The sequence below is a fragment of the Lipotes vexillifer genome, unplaced genomic scaffold (genome assembly GCF_000442215.2).
Source record: "Lipotes vexillifer unplaced genomic scaffold, Lipotes_vexillifer_v1.1 scaffold356, whole genome shotgun sequence".
Taxonomy (NCBI): Eukaryota; Metazoa; Chordata; class Mammalia; order Artiodactyla; family Lipotidae; genus Lipotes; species Lipotes vexillifer.
In genome coordinates, this window is record NW_006797342.1 from 3,189,409 (window position 1) to 3,211,895 (window position 22,487).

Consider the following 22,487-nt stretch of genomic DNA (forward strand, 5'->3'; position numbering starts at 1 on the left):
TCCCCCTGCGATACCAACCCCCCCCCCCCCAGAAAAAAAACCCACTGTAAACAAAGAACAGGGAGGGCTGCTGAGCACCCAGCTCTGCAAGGACTGAGCCGTCAGCCACTGCGGTCGCTGGCAGCGGGGCACCTGGAGAGCGATTCAGGGTGAAATCAGGACGAGGCCCTCTGTGCTTTGGACAACAGGCCCCTTAGGTAGTTACATGTCTATCTCAGGAAGATTTTAATTCTTGCATCTTCCCCTACGTAGAAAAGCACTAGATCATTAACTTGAGTTATCTTCTCTCTGCGACTAGCAGTGATCTCTTACCGAGATGTGTGACTGCACATTTTTCCAGGCCAACAATCACATATAGACTGGCCTCTCCCTCGTCTTCTCGGGAGCAAGTTCCCTCAGAGCTACTGAGAGGCTGTCTCCTGGGCTGCAGTCTGCAGTAGGACCCTGAATAGAGCTTAAAGTCTCAGTTCTCAGGTTGTGTGTTTTTCTTTAAGCCGACAACACCCATCCACACACACGTGCGCACGTCGGGGGAGTGCCTCCGAAAGGCAAGGAAGTTACAGGCCCTTGGAGCTGGTCAGGTCTGGGGAGCGATGGGTGGAGCCCCGTCCATCATCTTCACGCTCCCGCCAGTGGCGGCAGAGACTGGATGGGGGTGGGTTGCAGAGCTGGGGTCGCCTGGCTGTCGCCATTGCCCCTGACTGCAGGGCTCCTTGAGGCCGAGAAATCACCTGCCACCACTGTTCATGCCTTCACTACCAACCCTTGTACTGGCAAGTAGTAGAGGCTCGAAAACCTTGAGAATTCATAGTTGGTTCACTGGTGGGGTGTGCATTTCCCCGCTGCCCTACTGTGTGTCCCCCCTGCTCTGCCCTGAGCTGGGGGCAGCCTGGAAGGACTGTACCGTCTGGCCCATCCTTGATGCCCAGTGACGGAGCGCCCAGCGAGGAGAGAGGGGTGGGTGGATGTCCTTCCAGCTCCTTCCCAGCCAGGCCATGATGCACAGCACCCACCAGGCAGCGTCTCCCTGGCAACGGCCCCTCCCCCCGCCCCCAGGGCCCAGGGACCACTGTCACTAGCCCCTGGGTGCCTCCTCAGTCTCTTTTGTTCCCTTTTAACCTGTCCACATCGTTCTGACAGTGCCTTTGGTAATCTCCTTTTAATCACCCCTTTGGAATGTGCTAGTCACTTTGTGCTGGGATCCTGACCAACACAATTAACAGTGCTCTGGCTATTGTTTGCTTTTTTCAGAAGATGCCTATTTTTACTCCTTTGAGAAATAGATTTAGGAGGTTAGTGAGGAAACAGTGTTCCCTCCAGGTAATGTAGCCATTCCCTTCTGGGCTTGAAGCACAAAATCTTCCGGTCCTGGGAGCCGCCCTGTCTTGTGCTGAGAAGGTGCCAGGACAGTTGGTGATATAAGTCAGGCAGCAATTGCTGCCTTGCAGGGGCTGACGGTCTGGGGTGGAGCGAAGTCTGAACATGCGTGCTTCCATGGACTGTCTGCACGCACCGCCTTCTTTGGCTGCCGTGCTGTGATGACCTGACCCTGCCGTCCTCTCTGGATCAGGCACCTCTGGTAGGCAGGGTTGGGTGTTACTCATCTGTGCCCTCCAACAACTACTGAGGACCTGGCTCCCGGATTTGCACCCAGGAAATGTTTGCTGAATGAATGCTGAGTCCAGGAGATGCTGACACTCAATTCCACTTCTTTCGGCGCTGGGGCAGACCCCACAAAGAAACGTTCGGATGCCACTGCTGCCACGCGGTTTCCATTGTTAGATCTCTAAAACCCAGGTTTTAACAGACTGGGTATAGTCTGCCTGTTCAGAAACAGCACTGTGTAATTTCCCTCTCTGAAGCCAGTTTTCCAATATAAACTGCAATTCATAGAAGTAATAAAGTAAAATACTTGTCACTGCTTTTAAACGTTCCATAGAACCTAAACCCTTAACAATAGAAGGTTGCCAAGAATGTGAAGTTTTTCCAAGTGTGTCATATTTGTCAAGTGGGGTGTTGCGATATGAAAAAAGACTGCCTGTTATATTAAAGGGAAACAACTGTGTAAAATGAGCACAAAAGTTCTCCTATTGTTTCTGATCATGGGTAATATGATTTATATTTTCATTTTAGATACTACAAATCCATATGTGATTATCACTAACAGTAATTCACCATATGTTCAAAATCAAAAAAGCCTGCCATTTCCTATCTTGCAAGACCCGTATCTTTAATCTGGGGTTGCTGAGTGAACTGCTCTGCTGAATTGATAGTTTTAACTTTAAATATCTTTTTCACTGGATGAAATGATGAGCCTTTTTTAATCCGTTGCCCATTAATTAGTGGTATTTCACTCCTGTTGAGAAAAGGTGTGCATATACATTTTCATTTAGAAAACTCATGCCAACATTATAAGAACTGAATTTAGAATAAACAGAATTTAGAAAAGTAGAGGGAAGAGGTAAGGGAGTTGGGGTGGGGGAAACCACATGATAACATCATCATCATCATTACTGTCACCGTCATTACCCTTATCATCATCACCACCACCATCATCACTACCATCATCATCACCACCACCACCATCATCATCATCACCACCACCACCACCCACCATCACTACCATCATCATCATCACTATCATCACCACCACCATCATCACCACCACCACCACCACCACCACCACCATCATCATCATCATAAAAATTATGATAAGCTAACGTTTACTGATCACTTACTCTGTGGTAGGTGCTGTGAAATGTGTTGCGTGTAATAGATTTGTTTTGCTCTAACCTTTTAAGGTGGGTAGATTCTTATCCCAATTTTATAGATGAGGGATGGGAAGTATAAATGGGGAAGATTAAGTAAATTGGCCAAAGTCTGTCAACTAGCCAGTGGTGGACCTTGGATTCAAACACAGCAGCGTGACCCCAGAGTTTGTACCCTTAATGGTTAAGCTATGGTACAGTATGTGGTGCAGGTGTGCACATGCTGGCATCTCATTTGTATCACACCTTACAGTGAAGCAGGTTGGCCAGGTGTGAATAGCCCCTCTGCTGCAGCAATCAGCCAAGGCACTTAGGGGCATCTACTGTTTGTTTTCTTCTCTCTGTTACTTCCCTACTGTGAACGATCTTGTTCTGCTCCAGCACTGGCTTGGCCACCACCCTCTTTCCTTTGCAGTGGGACAGAGCATCTTGATGTCCACAGATGCACAGATGTGGTGAGTTTTTGCCAGCCTGGACCTTTCCTCTGGCCCCTGGCCACTGCTATACGAGCATGCCAGGTTAGCCGGCTGGAGGGATGTGACGGATGTGTGGAGGAAAGCTGAGTCCTCTGGGCTGGGCCGTCCCAGACCAGACAGGGGCAGGCGGAGGTCTCAGGAGCACAGGCAAGTCCAGCCGAGATCAGCTGAACTGCCCAGCAGACTGTAGACAGTGAGCAGTGTTAGATGGAGGCTGTTTAGAGCACTGAGTTTGGGTGGTTTGTTATGCAGCACTGTCATGGCAGTAGATAACAAATAAAACATATAACTGGAATCTTACAACACAGGAAGGGAGGTGCCTCATGAGACAGCAGAGCTGGGGGGGTTGTAGGGACTGAGTGAGCGCAGCAGGGAGGGCCTCTGAGCCTCTGCTGGGCTCGCTCTGCCCTGAGCTGCCCTCCCCACCCTGGTAAAGACCTTCCTCTTTCTCCCCGTCATGCTTCCTCTTCAACCTGATGCCCTACGTTTATTTTCTGCTCAGACAATTGTTAGATTTTCAAAAGCAGTTACAGAAGGGTTGAGAAAGATGGTGTGGTGGGAAAGGTGAGCCCTGCCAGAGGATGGCCCATCTCCTTCTCACCTGCACAGAGGCTGATGTTAGCACAACCAATGATTCCCTGGGACATGGTGGTGCTGGTGTGCAGAGGGATACCTAACAGGAGTCATGTCACTGATACACCTCCACTCAGGTTCTGAAGAGCTGGAGAAGTGCCTTGGGATTTAGTTGTCTGTGCAGAGTTGTTCCTGGAGCTGGGACTCCTCCCATCACCTGCACTCCCCCAGATGTCCTCCTGCCTGGATTCTCTGTGCCCCAATCGCAGCCCGGTCTCAGCTTTACAATGGCAGGGACCCAATGGAAAAGGGGATGCAGAGGGTTCTGATGACCAGAACAAGGGCAGAGCTAGTGAGGGACAAGCCAGAGGCAGGAGCCCAGCACCTCGCTCCCAAATGGGGCTGAATTGTCTGCACGGACCGTGGTTCTGGCAGAGTTTCTGGGGACTCTGCTTCCCTTTGCCCTCTCTGACCCTGGTTCTGTCCACCTCCATTTTTGTGGTCGTAAATTCCTAGCACGTGAGACCCTATCAATTATAGAATCAATTACACTGGGGGATGGAGAGGTGAAGGCAGAACAATTTCTGCTGAGATGACCTCTGTGTGAATACTTAAAGTTTATCTTGAAAAATAGAGGCTATTCTGAAATCCTCTTTTAAACTCTGTCAGAAAGCTACCTAGGGATACTCTCACTATTTTACTCCCCGGAGACAGTCACCCTGTTGACACTTGCTGGTTTACGGGACCTACTGGAGGATGGTGTTGGTACCAGCTGCTCACCGTCCAGGTGCTGGCTTCCTGCGGGACACGCATCTCACTGAAAATCTCAGGTGTGTGGTTTATTTGCAGCACCTGAGCTTAAGAAAAACCTGGGGTGTCAGGGTGCCTGGCTTCAGGCTGTCCTCCCATCTCCCCTCCCCCCAGCCCCTAGCTCTGCTCACCTCTGCTGGGCTTCAGTCTGAAATGGGCGTCTCTAAGGGTCAGTGAAGCGGCTACTGGCTGCCAGGTATCACTCAGAGGCAAGAAGCGACGTTTCATGTTCGTCCTGTGCCCAAAGTCCGAAGGCGGCTCTGCTTGGCCTGAGTTGGGTCACATGCCTGCAGGAAACAAACAGCCTCAGGTGGGTGGGGGTGGAGGTGAGGGGCAGGTCCAGGGTGGGCTGCACCTGGACAAACAGGATGGGGCAGGATTAGCTGGGGGGAGGGGCTTTCCCCGTAGGAAAGAATTCTGGCCGGGCAACCACACGTGTTATTTCAAAAGGGAGCATCTTTTTAAAATGAGGCATTTAGAAAGAGCAGCAGTCTGGGAAGCGGGCCCCAAATACTCGTTCTGGGGCATCCGCGAGAGACTGAAGTGTTTTGCAAGCAGAAGGAAAGGACTCGGATTTGATTTAGAGTAAAGGATTTTCACACTAACGAGTCTTCAGAAGGTTTCATGATAATAATCGACCATCAGTGGGTATCCATTAAGTCCCTGGCCCCGTGTGAGCTTCCTGATCGATCAGAGCGAGATGTGATTCCATCCCTAAAAGTTGTGCAAATAACTATAACACAGATGAAACAACTGTGAAGAGTATGATTCAGGCTGTGATTGTTGGCCAGCATCTCTGCCGTATTCTGTTGGTGCCGTGGCGTTGAGCGTGATGGGGGATGCAGGCCCGGCAGCCCCGCCGGTGGCCCTAGGTGAAGGTGAGCTCTGAGCCAGACGTCGGAGGCACAGGGCTGGTCCGGGAAAGGCGAGCCCCTTCTGCAGGGCTGTGCTTGGCCTCTGCATCCTGTCCCTACCTGGACGGTGGTTTTCTTCTGGCGTGGTCCATGCCGTGCCCTGACTAGGATTTTGTTCTGCTCTGTTTTGGCTTTGTCATAGAATGCCGTGCTCCAGCATGATGCCATGCTTAGCGTGGTCTCTGGTTTTGCATCGCATACGTAACTCAACCAAGGTGTCCTCACTGCCAAAGTTGCCTCTGTGAGCGCCTCTTACTGAGAGGGTCCTTGTCCAGCGACAGGGTACTGTCCGGTGGGTAGGGGCGAAACAGGGTCCTGTCCGGTGGGTCAGGCTTGGGGAAACGAGTCCTTTGTTTTTAGCATCTCGAGGTGAAGTGGGCTGACCCTGCTTCGTTGGCTGTGTTGGATCAAGTCCCCTAAGCAGTGTTTTCGGCCGGCTCCGTTGCGCAGGGAAACTAGACCTGATAGCCCAGAACTGTGTTTGTGTAAGGAAGGAGCTTATCCTCGCCAGGCCTGGATTCTTGCAGACGAATGTTACGGATAGTCGCCAGAGGACGATGACCAGCTGACAGATAAAGGTGACTTGCAGACAGTCTGTCAGCGTTTTGAAGTAACCGAGTCTCCCTTTGACACTCTTCCCGGGGGAAGGGAAGCGTGTGTAGGAGCAGAGACCCGGGTATCAGAAGGCGCTGAGGGGCTGGCAGGTGGGAATCGGGGGCTCTGGGCGCCGGGTCCGGCTCTGACGCTATGTGACGGGGGCTGGTTCATAAAGCGACCTGGGCCTTGAAATTGCTCATCTCAAAAGTGAGGGATTCTACCGGGCCCTTTTCCCCTGAAATTCAATGTTTTCATGACATGAGCCCCACCTGAGTAGTTCAGTTCCATGTAACTACCCGCATGGCTTATTTTCTTCAGTGTTAGAATACAAGTCACTGTCGGAAGTTCTCTGAGTAAAACATATTATAACGTGCATTATAGTAACACGTATTATCTGCATTCTCTTCGTACTGTTAGTGATGTGACCACAGGCAGTCGGTGCCCCTGAGGGAGGGCCCTCTGGGCAGTGGGCACTGGGCTCTCCTTACGCGGCTGTGTGGCCCAAGCTCACACCTGCCTGCTCCAGGACCCGGTTTCCTCCTGTGTACCCCGGGGTGGGGTGCCAGGCCCATGAGCCCCCAGGTGCTGTCCCACTGCCCCCCCCAAGCCTCTTGTCCCCTTTGTCCTCACGTGTCCAGCCAGCTGCAGTGCTCCTTCACTGGGTTTGTGATCCCTCCCTGTTATCCTAAAGGAAGCACAAAATTCATATATGTTTCTTTTTAAAAAGAAAGTGAATCAAGATTATATTTTATTTGGATGTACATATGTGCTATGGAAATATGTTCACACTTAATTGAGGTAAAAAAAGGAGGTAATAAATTGTATGTGTACTGTGAGCCCATCTTTGTAGAAATATACCGACTTGAATATATTTGCAGGGGGAAAGTCTGGAAGGAGAGATACCGGGGCAGTGAGATTTGGGGTTGCTTACTTGACTTTTTTGTTGGTTGTCTGTATTTTCTACTTTTTCTATAACGATAATGTCTTATTTGGGAAAAATTGGGGGTGCTGATTCTTATTTTGTTCATTTTGCAGCTTTCTCCTCCTGGACTATTGAGGCATAGTGAGGGGTCATAAACCAGGTTAGTAGTGATCAGTGTGGAAGGGTGAGCTCCTCGTCACCCACTGCTCTCCCCTGGGAGTGACAACTTCTTCGAGAACCTTCCTGAGCGGAACTCATCCTCCCTGGCCCCTCCCCTTCCCCCCCGCGGGTTCTCCTCACCCGCTTCCAGCAGTGAGCAGCGCGGAGCATCTCCTCTGGGGTGGGCTCCCCCCCCCCCCTAAGGCTTTCTTCCCGACAGAAGGCTCCTGCTTTCTACATTCTGACCAAAGCAATGAAATGGAAGGCAGTAGCTGAGTTGGCAGGCCTCCACAGTCCATCAGACGTTCTATTTGATAGAAAAGTACTCCCGGCCAGGCCACCCGGGGCCCTCACCACTGTGAGAGATGTGAAGTCAGGGACCCTCCTACCCATCTGGGTTCCCCAGCACTGGCACGAAACCTGCACACATTAGATGCTCAGTAAACTCTGAAATACTGTTGGAACAACCCCGGAGGGGCTCTATTTTATGTGCCGTCTACCTCTTTCTAACCTTACGTTGTGGAAAATTTCATATAGACTCAAAACAGAGAGCCCCTCTGTCACCTCCATCACCTACCTTCAACCAGTACCAGCATTCCAGGAACCTTACTGCCTCCACCTACCATTTGTTTTTCTTTTGCAAGAATATTTTCAAGGCAATCCTAGATACACCCTTTCACCTGTAAATATCAATACTTCAATATGTATCTTTAAAAGATACGGATGTTTTCAAACATGACCACATGATGGCACCTGCCCTGGCTGCCCCTTGGAGATAATTTGATATAATTTTGTATCTATAGAGACAAGGGCAAGTGCGAGAGGAGGGGCCCGTTGTGAGGAAGTTGAGTTTGGGTCAGTACGTGGTCCTCACCCTGCTGCTCCATCACTGGGTGATTTTGGTCGAACTCTTGAGTTTCTGGGCCTTGCTACTTGATTGTTAATGTGAGAAGAGTAACCTTGTATTTGTCTGAGGGCTGAGGACTGGGGCAGGTGTTTTAAACCACTTTTGGGGCTTAGGTCAATTGTTCTTTGATGTTCAAGGGTCGCCAGCAGGAGTGGGTGTGGGCGTGGGTTCCGGGAGAATTTCGGTTCTGTTGGATCAAAGTGCATTTGTGACAACACAGGCCGGTGTCCAGAGCAGAACCAGGGCAGGGTTTGAATCACAGGCCTCCGTTGTCCCGCAGGGAAAGGGGCTCTTGCAGTTCTGGGAGCCCCTCAGAGGAAGGCATCATAGCCTTCCTCTGTGATTTATCTTGTGTCTGCCAGCCCTGACTGAGGCATCACTATGGCAACAGGATGGGGAGCAAACAGGTTCACGAGCTAGGTGAGGCGCACCTGAGCAGCCGTGGAGGCATCTTTGGTGTTTCCAGGTCATGGAGCTTCTATTGTTGAAGCAATGTTAATGCACCTTGTTCTTTCCCCTTAAGGAGTGTTACACGCATAAAACACGATGCAGTAGGGCCCCAGAGGGATGGTTCAGACTAGAAGGTGCTGTCCTGAAGCTGCAGAGCCTGGTCTGGTGCTTCTGGGGGCCCAGCAACGGTGCTGCCCAGCTCTGAGGCCTGCTCCATCGTTGGAGGGTGGTACCCCAGACCACACACACACGTGCACACACACACACAGACACACAGAGCACACCACATACACACACACACAGACCACACAAACACAGAGACCAAACACACACACACACACACAGAGCACACCACATACACACACACACAGAGACCACACCACACACACACACACACACAGAGCACACCACATACACACACACAGACCACACATACACACACACACACAGACCAAACACACACACACACACACACACACAGCACACCACATATACACACATGGAGACCACACACACACACACAGACCAAACACACACACACAGAGACCACACCACACACACACACAGACCAAACACACACACACAGAGACCACACACACACACAGACCACACCACATACACACACACACAGACCAAACACACACACACAGACCACACACACATAGACCACACACACACACACACACACCACATACACAGACCACACAGACACACAGAGCACACCACATACACACAGAGACAAAACACACACACAGGTGACACCACATACACACACACACACAGAGGCCACACCACATACACACAGAGACCACACACACAGGCCACACTACATACACACACACACACACATACACACCACACCACATACACACACAGAGGCCACACCACACACACACACACACACAGACCACACACACACACACAGACCACACACACACAGGCCACTCCACATACATACCCACACACAGACCACACACATACACAGTCCAACACACACACACACGAACAGACTACATACACACACACACACACAAACAGACCAAACACACACACACAGCACATACATACACACAGACCACACGCACACAGGCCACACCATGTATACACACACCACACCTATTTAATTCACGTAATCATTTATTCAACAGATTATTCAACAGATTTATTGAGCACCTGCTGTGTGGTACTGTTCTAAGCCCTGGGGACGCAGCAATTAACATTAAACATTAAAAATCCTTGCCCCGTGGAACTCCCATGCTAGCTTATAGCCCGTGTCCTCATCCTGCTGGGCAGCCTGACTTTGTGGGGTGCTGGGACCCTCACGCCAGAGTAGGCACGCATGCGGACAGCCCCAGGGCTGTGTCTCCAGAGCTATGGGAGCAGCCGTTGGAGGGGAGCCAGGGTGTCCGCCTGTCCACGTCCTTCCCTCCTTGGTGGCCAGCAGGTCTGGAACGGCTGCGTCCTGTCACCCGGGGGCTTTCCCACATGCCAGCGATGATCTTATACCTCGGGGCGCACATCTCATCATTCCCACTTGACCAGCAGCAGCTGGGCCTCCAAGAAGCTTCAGTACATCTCACTCAAGGTCACAGTGCTACCCAGAGGGTGGAGGGGACCCACGCTGATCCAGATCAGCCTCTCACCCATGGGTTCCGCACCCTTGACCGCGGCAGGTCCTGCCCATCATTCGGGGGAGGAGTGGCTGCCTATCCCCTCCTGTCCCCCCAGTCAGAGCCATCTGACACCAGAGCTGGTTAGATCCACCTGCTACCCTCAGGGCAGACACAAAACTGCCCTCCAAGGGTGGGTGGGGTCTGGTGGCCAGGCTCGGGAGACATAGAGGGAGGTTGGTAAAAGGTACGAACCTTCAGTTACGAGTTGAGTAACATCTGAGGATCTAACCTAGAGTGTTGTGACTACAGTGGGTAACAGTGTGTAGTATAAATGAAATTTGCTAAGAGAGTGGAACCTAAATGTTCACGCCCCCACCCCAAAGTAAAGGTAAATATGTGAGGCACTGGAAGTATTAATGAACTCGGTGGTGGGAATCCTTTCACAAAGTATACGCACATCAAATCGTCACACTGTACAATTTAAATATCTTACAATTTAATTTGTCAATTACACCTCAGTAAATAGCTGGACAGAAACCCCACCAAAATATTCCCTTCAGTTTCTTAAGTTCTGTTTTATGATCTGGCAGTGAATATACACATGAAAACAAAGTCAACAAAGAAGAGATTCTGTCTTTGCTTCTAAATCACTAATAACGGAAGATCCAGGCCTTTAACCTAGAGCCCCGGTAAGACACTTCCCTCCTGCTCCGCCCTTGACTGCGCTAGCGGCTTCGGTGCAGACAGGAGAGCGCGCGCTGTGTGTTTGGGCCTGTTACCTAGAAACAGAAACAGCAAGAGTCCTTACGTTCTTCTCCTGAGTAACTGATGCGCCCCAGACAATCAGTCTTGCAGAGGCTACATCACACCGACCTTCTCCGTGGGCTGAGAGCCTTAAGCCCTGACGCCTGATACCGGAGGCCATTTCCCTGCTGTGCAGGTGCTGGCCTGTACCTTCTGGGCAAATCGGGAAATTGTCATCCCATCATTTCCCAGGCGCTTCATTCTCTCACAGAGAGAATTGTTGAGAAAGGATGCAATAGACATTTAAAAATTGGATTTAGGGAGGGCTCGCTTCGGTGAGTCCTCCACACATGCATTGATTCATGAGCAAAAACCACGACCAAGCCTATCTTTGTTCTGACGACTGGGCGTCTCAGTTGAAAAAAAATGTCTTGGTGAAGTAATAATAAAGCTAATTCCTTGGATTTTTAAAAATCCTCACATTGTTATGACTTAAGAAATATAATCTTCTTTTTCAAAAATCTTTCGTAGTCAAGTAAAGACTTGTCCCTTCTCTGTAGAATGAAAAGTTCTTTGTTCACAACTCAGAAATGCTTAACCTCTCTCGGAGCCTCTTGGAGGCTGACAGGAAATCACGGGGGCTCATCTGCTTTTGCAAGGATGGGGCACAGACGGTCACTCAGGCAAATCCCCACAGGAAGATGTTGACGCACTGAGAAAAGCAGCTCAGGTACCAGCAAGGGGGATTACTAGTATGTTTTCCATTCATGTTCATTTTCATAATATGCTTCATTTTCCCTGGATTCGACGGGCTTTTGGCCTCTGCCGTGAGGAATAAACTCTCTTCCCGACAGTTGAGGGTGGACCCTTTGTAGTGCTTGTCTCTGGAGAGAGCACATTGTTTGAGAAGGTACTCGGATGCCCTGGTTCTTCCGTGTTATCAGGACCCATCCCCGCGGTCCTTCTGAGCATAAGCCTTCCCTCTGGGCGTGTAGGGCCGCGGAGCAGGAAACCCAGATTTGTATCATGTTTCTGCTGTTTTACCAGCTCGGTGGCCTTTGTGGCCCCTTAACTTTACTGAGCCTCAGTTTCCCATTCTGTAGAACGTGGCTCATGGTCTGCCTTGTGGGATCCTTGTGTGCAGGAATAAGGGACAGATCTCTCCGGCACCTGCTCTAGACCCTGGCTCTGGGTAGCACCGTGCTCCGAAGCTTTGGGCCTCGTGGGCAGGAGAGTGGCAGGGACCCCAGCACCCTGCCTGCTCCTGGTAGGACCTTCTTGTCCTAAAACCCAGGGCCCCGCCCACGGTCTGTCTTGCAGATTCACAGCAACCCCATCGCTTCCTGCTTCCTCCCTCACTTCGTTCCACACGAAACACCCGGGACGTCCAGGTCACCCCTCACCTGGTTTCTCAGCCCCGGGCCTCGGCACCTCCTTGATCTCATCTCCTGTCACCTGCCGACAAGGCAAAGAGGTGACTTACTGTGTCAGCAGGGGAAGTTGACTTGGTTATCAATGAAGGTTACCCCCCAAGAAGGGGTGAAGGAAAAACACACCCGGGCCCTGGGGATCCACTGAGCATCTTAACCCCCCAGGGGGTAACGTGAGTCAGCAGGTGCAGCAGCTGGGACCTGCAAAGGCCGGCAGCCCAGGCTCAGACCCTCGGGCATGAAGTCCAGGCCACCCCAGCCACAAGGAGATCGGAGCAGATGGGGCATGGCCAAGGGTGAGGGACGTAGGGAGACAGAGGTGCCCGTGACGCCTGGGACCTGCTGCAGCGGCCGGGACTGTCCATCCATCCTCCCGTGCAGAGCCTTCACAGCCACTGCGCGGCCACCCCTGGAAGACTTGGTCTCAGAGCACTCGAAGGGCCAGGGCCAGACCCGAGGGAAGCCAGACGCAGCCTCTGGTGGACACATGTCACGCCTGGACTCCCAGCCCCTTGGCTTCCTTTCCGATTCCAGCTGGAGTGAAAGCAGACACTTCCGGAGGTCTGCGGTGCTCATGCTGTGCTCACCCTCCCTGGAGGTCAGAGGCTGCAGCGCCCAAGCCCCTTCCTCTGGCACCCTTTGCAGAAAGAGTTTGCTGACAGCATCTGGACGATGGGGAGCCGTGGAGGGCCTTACGTGGACGGGCCATGGTCAGGTGCGTGCGCTGGGCCAGGAAGGGAGTGGCCTGGCTGTGCGACGTCAGTGTGTTCAGTGGCCTCAGGCAACTGAGCAGGAGATGCAGGAGGTGCTGGGCTGTGCAGGGGAGGACCGTGTGGCAGCGTGCACACGTGCTCACACACACACACACACAAATCCGTAACACGCACACACATTCATACACACATAGACACGTATGCATACCTACACATATACACATACACTCGCGCACACACACGCATACACACGTGCTCACACAATATAAATCCATAACATGCACACACATTCATACACACATAGACACGTATGCATACCTACTCATATATACATACACACACTCACACATACACATACGCACATGCACACACACATGCACACATAAATCTGTAACACATACATTCATACACACATAGACATGTATACATACCTACACATATACACATACACTGGCACACACACGCATACACACATGCTCACACATAAATCCGTAACATGCACACACATTCATACACAGACACGTATGCATACTACACATATATACACACACGCTCACACATACACACACACACGCATACACATATGCACACATAAATGTAACATGCACACACATTCATACACACATAGACATGTATACATACACACATACACACATGCTCACACACACATAAATCCGTAACACGCACGCACATTCATACACACGTAGACATGTATGCATACCTACACATATATACATACACACGCTCACACATACACATACACACATGCATACACATATGCACGCATAAATCCGTAACACACACATTCATACACACATAGACATGTATACATACCTACACATATACACATACACTCACACACACACATACACACATAAATTGTAACACACACATTCATACACACATAGACTCATATACATACCTACACACATATGCATATGCACACACGTGCACACGCATACACACATACATATGCATACACACAACACACACATAAACACATACACACATATATACATACACACGTGCACATACACACACATACTACAGGGCAGCAGCTGGGGGGTCTCTGCGGGCAGGGATGGTCTCTCCCGAGGCTCATTTCCTGACTGGAGGCTGTGATGGTCATTGGGGGAACTTGAAATTCAGGGGCTATTTCTGGCCTAGTAATGAACTGGCTTTTGCTGTGCATTGCTTTTCAATGTGCGTGTTAATGCATCTGATAAATGCATATGATTTCCACCGGGGACACCTAGCACATAAGAACAGGCCCAGTTTTAGAGGGCTGTGAGTGTCACGCATGTTTTTGGCTGTTAAGCAGGCCTGTGGCTTCAGGAAAACACTTTCAGATCAGTGGGTGGGCGTATGGTACCCATGGCTGCATAACCAGTAGGAATGGACATTGTGTTTCATCACAGCTGTTGGTGGATGTGGACCAAGAGACCACAGGTCTGGGCCGGGGCGCCTGAAAAGACTAGGATGGTGCTTCTGGAGGGGATTGCTGATAACGAGCCACCATTTATTGGTTGTTTGGTCCTATGCATCTTGTAAATGAGGAGCCTGGGAGGAAAAATATGCCTGTAAATTCCACTCACAACTCGCTTGAGTTTTGTTTTATTTCAGTGCTGCTTGAAGGAGCAATAGGTGTAAACCAGTCTGCTTTCTTCTTAGCTTTCAAACTGGTACTACTGTTGTCCCTTTTCTTTTCTTCCTCACTTGTGTATGTTCTCAACTTTTCTTATTTAGAAATTATTTGGTACTATTTGAAATTTAATAACATTAACAAGTATCATAGGCTGCTAACTACTTTATCTCATCTTGACCAAACTCTAAGCACATTTTCACTTCTTATTCTGTACACGAAGTTTTATAAGGGCAGTTACGGCTGGGATTCCTAAACTTAAGACAAGGAAAAATCTTTATAAATATTTTGGAAGTCTTTGGTTAATTTGTAATATGGTCAAAAAATTGCCCCAGACATTATACTAGACCACTGGAGTTCGAAAATTATAAAAAAATACAATTAAAATATCCATCTTTATTTTCATGCCACGAGAGGTAGTCCACCACTGTCTGCCTCTCTCTTCTTTTTTTTTTTTTTTTTTTTTTTGTTCGTACGCAGGCCCCTCACTGCTGTGGCCTCTCCTGTTGCGGAGCACAGGCTCCGGACGCGTAGGCTCAGAGGCCATGGCTCACGTGCCCAGCCGCTCCGGCAGGCGGACTCAACCACTGTGCCACCAGGGAAGCCTGCCTCTCTCTTCTTAAACTGAACGTTTAGTAAAAATAATAGAGAGTTCTGCCCCTTTGCTTGGCCACCCATGTCAAAATTTATGAGTGAGATTGAATATTTGATTGCTGCCAGTTAATATTTTTGCAATTTTTGCACACATAATTATTTGATATGACTACTTTAAAGTTTTTGAGGCATTAACTGTTTTTCTGTTAGAAGGACTATGCTCTGACCTTAGTGTGTGTGTGTGTGTGTGTGTGTGTGTGTGTGTGAGAGAGAGATAATTTTATGGGGTCTTGACCCTCCAGTTCTTGGAATTGAGGATAAAGGAACAGCTTTTGTTGTGTGGGTCTCACACCCTCTTCCAGTGTCCCCCCACCCTGTGTCTGGTTCTGCTGCTTCTGTCTGGGCTGCATCTTCACCCTCTCCCCTCCTCTGCGTTTTCTCCTTAGATCATGGCATTTGGCCCCCTGACTGGGCGTCTGTCTACATACTGATCCCTTTCTCCCGCCCCGACTCTCCCCCAGTAGCATCCTTACGGGCTCCCCATGTCCGTGGGCATCTGGGAGCCTCGCCCACGGGTCCCCTTCACTCTTCCTCATCTTGGCTGTTGGCACCATGACCCACCAGGTTACTTAGGGCAGAAACGTGGAATCACCCTTGATCCCCCTTTTCTCTCATCTCGACGTGCCGTCTGTTCTGTGGCTCCCCCTCCAAACCTGCGCTGTCTGGGCTGTGCCCACCCTCGCCCTAGGCCAACATGAGCGGGAGCCCGGCCCCCCGTAATAGCGTCCTAACAGCCCCTCTGCAGCTACAACCATTCTCCACGAGGGAACCGCAATTATCTTTATAGAGTGTAAACTACTTTCCGTCACTGCCTCTCTTAAAACCCTCTTAATAATCTTCTCTCCCACTTGGAATAAAATCCAGAATCTTTACCCAAGACCTGGCGTAGATTTTTCCTTAAAATTCACTGGGTTACTCTAGCTCTGTCCACTAAACATTACCATTGTTATTATTATTATTTTGGTGTAGTTTATATATCAGTTGTTATATTGAGGTGATACAATGTGTATTTACATGTTTATCAAGAAATTATATTGGTGGTATGGCCCTTACATATTTGAATCATTCAAATGGATCCTCTTGAGATACCTTCACAGACGATATTTCCTTGAGATTTGTAATGGGGACCAGGGGCTTGTGTGAAATTCTTCTCTGCATTTTAGCTGGAAGTGTAACCTGTGTGTCCTGGACCTGTTGGTCGGACTGGGGGAAGCCTCGTCCTCAGCTCTCTTTGTCTCCTGGTCCCCTGGGCTCTTGCCCCATACCTCCTTCTCTTCCTTGAGCACCAGGCTCCTTCCTGCTTCAGGGCTCACCCTCCTCCCGTCCCCCCGGGCCAAGCCCTCAGCTCTTCCCAGAGAGGCTCCTTTTCACCCTTTCGGTCCCCGAGGTCAGACGCCACATCTGGGGTATATAGTACGAGGAGCTGTGGCACTTAGAGGGACATGTGACTCCCCCGAGGTTAAGCATCTTCACCGTTTAGTCGTCAGTGGTTGTGACCTTATCAGGGGCCAGGGGATAACCTATGTCAATAATCCACAGGGCAGCTTGGTCCACAGTAAATAGTGGGCACCCACCTCCTCCTGTTTATTGACCCTCTTGTCTGCTTACCGAACACTAGGCTCTCTTATGGGCTTGGTGTGAATGTTGCTTGACTTCCAAGGCTTCCAGGCACCATGTCATGATCAGATGATTCAAACCTCAGGAAAGAAGGGTGCCTGCCCCCCAGCACTGGAGACAAGTGGGTAAAGAAATCATCGCAGTTCTGGTCTGTTCTGGGGATATGGGTAACGTGCTCTGGGAACATAAATGGGATGATTTTTAATATCTGTCTCATATTCTTGCAAGTTTTCATGATTAACCATGCGACTGTAGGTTGTTTAGTGATGGAGATGCAAGAGAATCAATATTTTAAAAAAACATTTAAAATCAACTGTAACATGTGGATTGATTTTTTATTTTTATTTTTATGTTGAGATCATTGCAAATCCACATGTAGTGGTGAGAAATAGTACAGAGGGATCCTGTGGACACTTCACCTGGTTTCTCCCAGTGGTAACACCCTGCACAACCACAGCACAAACATCACAACTGGGTGATTGACAGCGGTACAGGCAAGATACAGAGCATCACAGCAAGGATCTGCCTGCTGCGTTTTATAGTAACGTCTCCTCCCTCGTCTCCACTCCCTCCTTCATCTGTGCCAACCACTAACCTCTTTTTTCCATTTTCATAATTTTATTACTTACACTAATTTATGTGAATAGAATCAGACCTCTTAGGACTGGCTTTTCTCACTCTGCATAATTCCCTGGAAATTCATTCAATTGTTCTTTGTAGCAAGAGTTTGTTTCTCTTTATTGCCGAGTAGTGTTCCATGGTGTGGATATACTAGTCTGTTTGACTGTTCATTCACTGAAGGACAGCTGGGTTGTTCTCCAGTTTGGGTTATTATAAATAAAGCTCCATGAATGTTCACGGACGGGTTTTTGTGTGAACATAATTATATTAGTTTAGCGGCACCATGGTAACAAATCACCACAAACGGGGATGCTTAAAACAACAGAAATTCATCCTCTCACAGTTCTGGAGGCCAGAAGTCTGGAGTCAGTGTCAGCAGGGTTGTTTCTTCTGGAGGTTCTGCCAGAGAATCTGTTCCATGTTTTCTCCGAGCTTCTGAGTTTGCCTGTGATGCTCGGGGCTCTTGGTTTGGAGATGCATCCCTCCAATATCTACTTTCATCTTCACCGGTGTTCTCCCCTGGGCGTGTCTGTCTCTTTTCTTCTTACAAGGCCACCAGTCCTATAGGACTTCCGGCCCACCCTCATGCAGAATGACCTCATCTTAACCCAATTACGTCTTCAAAGACCCTATTTCCAATCCACCCTAATCCAGTTTGACCTCCTCATAACCAATTATGTCTGCAAGGACCTTATTTCCAAATAAGGTCGCATTCTCAGGCACCTGGGGGCAGGCCTTCAACATAGCCTTTGGAGGACACAGTTCACCCCACAACTAGGGTAGCAGCAGCGTCCAAGCTGGGACCTCGACCGCGTGGGCCACGTCTCTCTAGCGGCAGAATGCAGAGAGTATTTGGGGGAAGGGTCCTGGCCGCAGGAATAGGACTTAGGGCACTATTAAAATGGCCTCAGAAAGAGTTGAACTTCTGAACCAATGAGTGGGGTTTGGGATAGATCCTTTGTCTCTATACAAAATGTGTCCAAAATTCAAACCCTTTCTTTAGTTTACTGCCCCGTGCCCCCCTCCCCGAGAGCCAGGCGTCTGAGCTTTGCACACCGGCATTCCCTGTGCGTCTTCCTGTCCAGTGGGACACTGAGTTCTCATCGCCATCCGTGATGGAGACAGAGCGGCTGTGCCTCGGAGCTGGTGGGAGCCGGGTTTGTTTATGTAGATTTTGTTTTATTTTAGTCTTTCCAATGACTGCCTTGGGGCTTTAGTTTTCTGCCAAAGGCAGGAAAGAGAAGCCTTTATTGCTTAGATGTAGGCATTTGGGATAAGACGCGAGCAAACATCACCACGTAATGAGTGAGCCCTTCCTGGGCCGCTCACCTGGGTCGGGTCTGTGTTTTCACTGTGAGTCAGACTCGCGTTTCCTCTTTAATTCCACAGCTTCATTTAGTTTTTGAAAAATGCTTTCCAAATACATTATGCTATTCTGGTATATATTCCTTTCTTTTGTGATTTTTCTGAGCCTAGGCTACAGCAAAGAAGAAACGCTCAGCTGTGATGATGAATCCACAGGCACTGGTATCCTTATAACTCTTCTGCTCTAAATACAGGTCAGCATCTTTCCAAACCACATGTGGGAAGCAGAGGGCCAGGAAAAGGACATGATCATCAGTCAGATCAACATATGCTTAATTAAATGTCTAAATGTGTTGAAGTTGAAAAGCGTGTTTAAGGTGTGACCGAGAAACCCTGCTGGAGCATCGGGAGATGGAGCTCCAAGGCCGACAGTGGGTGTGGCCCGCCCTGCAGGAGCCGCGTGGAGGGAGCCCCGGGAGCCTGATGCCCCGTGACCCCGTGACCCCAGACCCACATTCTCCCCAAAACTTCCCAAATCCTCGAGCCCCAGTGGAGCTTCCCCCTGGGAAGGAGGGTAGCCCCTCGCGTCCCCCCGGGGCCAGGCCTCCTGGAGGTGTTCCCTCTACCCCCTGCCTTACCCCCTTTGCTCCCGCGCCCCCGGGAGAAGTTTTTCCCCATGTTCGCTGGATCCCCTCCCCTCCCTCTACTACACCACTGTTGATATGGTTGGAAAACCCCAGATAGTGAACCACTCGGCAACGACAGGACGCGCCACTGCCAAGGTGGCCCAGGTACCGAGAGTCACCGTTTCCAGAGTGGAGGTGATAGGGCCAGTGGGCAGGGCCGGCCAAGCTAATAACAGCAAAAATGTCGGAGGTGCCTAGTGGCAAAAGACATGAGCTGTTCTGTGCGTGGACGCAACATTTCGACAGGTGTGTCAGAGTCACCGCCATGATGTCTCCTGGCTCAGCATCTCCTGCTTTGCCGTCAGCTCTCAGCTTTCTTCCTCTGTTGATTACCCCCAAAATCATTTCTCTTTCCTCACCTCCCTCATCCTTTCCTGTGACCTTAAAATTCACCAGGTATCCCGATGGGGAAACACAACACAGCTCCTCTGGGCCCGTCTCCATCTTCAAGGCCACCCTCCTCCCGTCCCTTTCAACCTGGTGTTTCTTTTAAAAAAATTTTTTTTAAATTAAAAAAATTTTAAATTTTATATTGGAGTGTATTTGATTAGCAATGTAGTGTTAGTTTCAGGTGTACAGCAAAGTAATTCAGTTATACATGTACATATATATACATATATATGTCTATTCTTTTTCAAATTCTTTTAGGTTTGAGAATTCATTTAGGTTATTACAGAGTATTGAGCAGAGTTCCCTGTGCTATACAGTAGGTCCTTGTTGATTAACTTTTTTAAAACTTACTTATTTTATTTTTGGCTGTGTTGGGTCTTCGTTGCTGCGCACAGGCTATCTCTAGTTGCGGCGAGCGGGGGCTACTCTGCAGTGCGCGGGCTTCTCATTGCCGTGGCCTCTCTCGTTGCGGAGCACGGGCTCTAGGCTCACCGTCTCAGTAGTTGTGGCTCGCGGGCTCTAGCGCGCAGGCTCAGCAGCTGTCGCCCACAGGCTCAGTTGCTCCGCGGTGTGTGGGATCTTCTTGGACCAGGGCTTGAACCCGTGGCCCCTGCGTTGGCAGGCAGATTCTTAACCACTGCGGCAGCAGGGAAGCCCTTATCTATTTTAAATATAGCAGTGTGTACGTGTCAATCCAAACTCCCAATTTATCCCTACCACCCACCCTTCCCACCGGTAACCATAAGTTCGTTCTCTAAGTCCGTGAGTCTGTTTCTGTTTTGTAAATAATTTCGTTTGTGTCATTTTTTTTTTTAAGATTCCACATACAGGCATATAAGCATGTATCTGGAGAAAAACATGGTTTGAAAGGGCACACGCGCTCCAGGGATCAGTGCAACACTGTTGGCGGCCGCCGGGACCTGGAAGGGCCGCGGGCGCGGGCGGAGGAGTGGGAATGAGGGTGAGGCACGCATGCGCAGTGGAGCACTACTCCGCCGTAAAGGAGGTGCAGAGGCCCTTGGCCGCCGCCTGGCTGGGCCCGGGGCTGTCCTGCTGAGCGAAGTGGGTCAGATATAGAGGGACCCAGCCATCTGATGTCACGTGTTTGCGGAGCCCAGTGCCCCTAAACGCTCTCTTCTCCAGCGACCTTCTCACTCGCGCCTCCCAGTGACTCCTGCACCTGTGCAGTGTGGCTTCCGGCCCCTTCTACTGACGGCATGGTCCCTGCGCTCCCTGCGGACCCGGGGCTCCTGGGAGCCCCACGGCCCCCGTCCCTTTCACGCGTGTTTGCTGCAGTCCAGACGGCACCCTGCCATGGGTCTCCTTGTGCCGCATAGGACGTGGTTCTGGGCATCTTTATCCACGTCCCGAAGCCCGGGGTGAGGCAGCCAGGCCTAACCCCGCCCCTAGAACGGACCCAAGTAGGAGCCAGGCCTCCACGGGGTTGTCAGTCTGTTGTGTTTTCCCTGTGGTCCCTTTCCACCCCGTCCTCTCCTTCAAGCCATTGTCTGGTCTGAGCTCGGGGTGCGGGGACACCCCAGGATGGAAGGCGGACACGGCATGATTCTTCTGGCTTTTTTCCCTCCCCCATGGATAAACCTCGAGTGGGCAGAGGAAATTGAGAATTTGGGGCACAAACAGTAGGGGGAATGAGGCTTTATCCCAGGATGGAAGGAGATGCACCGAGGCTTGGGAGGTTAGAGGGAAGAGAGAAAATGTGGGGGGGGGGGGGGGGGGCTTCGGGGGGGGGAGAGCGGGGGAGGAGACCCTGCATCCGATCTCGAGCAGCTCCTCTGGAGGGGGCGGCGCACCGGAGAGACCACGGCGGTTGCCAGGCTTTCCTGTCCTCACTCGGTCTTCGAAGCTGCAGAGACGGCCCTGGAGTCACCGGGGCCGCGGTGGGGACGCCCCAGGGAAGGCCTGGGAGGAAGGGCAGCGCAGAGCCAAATAGCCTGCCCCCAGCCCAGTGCCACGAGTTGTGATGTAGTGATCCAGGAAGAATGCAAGAGGAAGTGAAAGGCTCAAAACAGAGCTTAAACAGTTAAACTGAAGACAAGAAAAGTGAAATTCTGTAGTCATTCTGTGTTGGGGGGCTGGCCTGTGAGGAAGGTGCTCCGACCGCAAACCCACTGTCCAGATGCAGCCTGTCCACCACCTGGGCCCAAAGCATCACGCCTGTTCCTTCCAGTGCCGTCCCTTCCCAGATGCCGGGTCCTCGCCGTCACCTGTACGTGGCACAGCACCCTCCGTGCCCATGTGAAACCTGGGAGGTATGCAGCGAGGGAGTGGTCCCTGCGTTACAGGACCTCTTGCCCCTTTGACCCAAAACTGATCTAAAAAAATGAAGTCCCTTAACTTAAAAAGCATACGTATGGCTGCCGCCACATCCTTCCTGACCTGCTCCGTACTCTCCCCGGAGCAGCCGCCATCTCCTGGGAGGCGCGTGCTCTGTGAGCCCAGTGTCCACCAGCCTGCACTCGGAGCTCCCTATTCTTT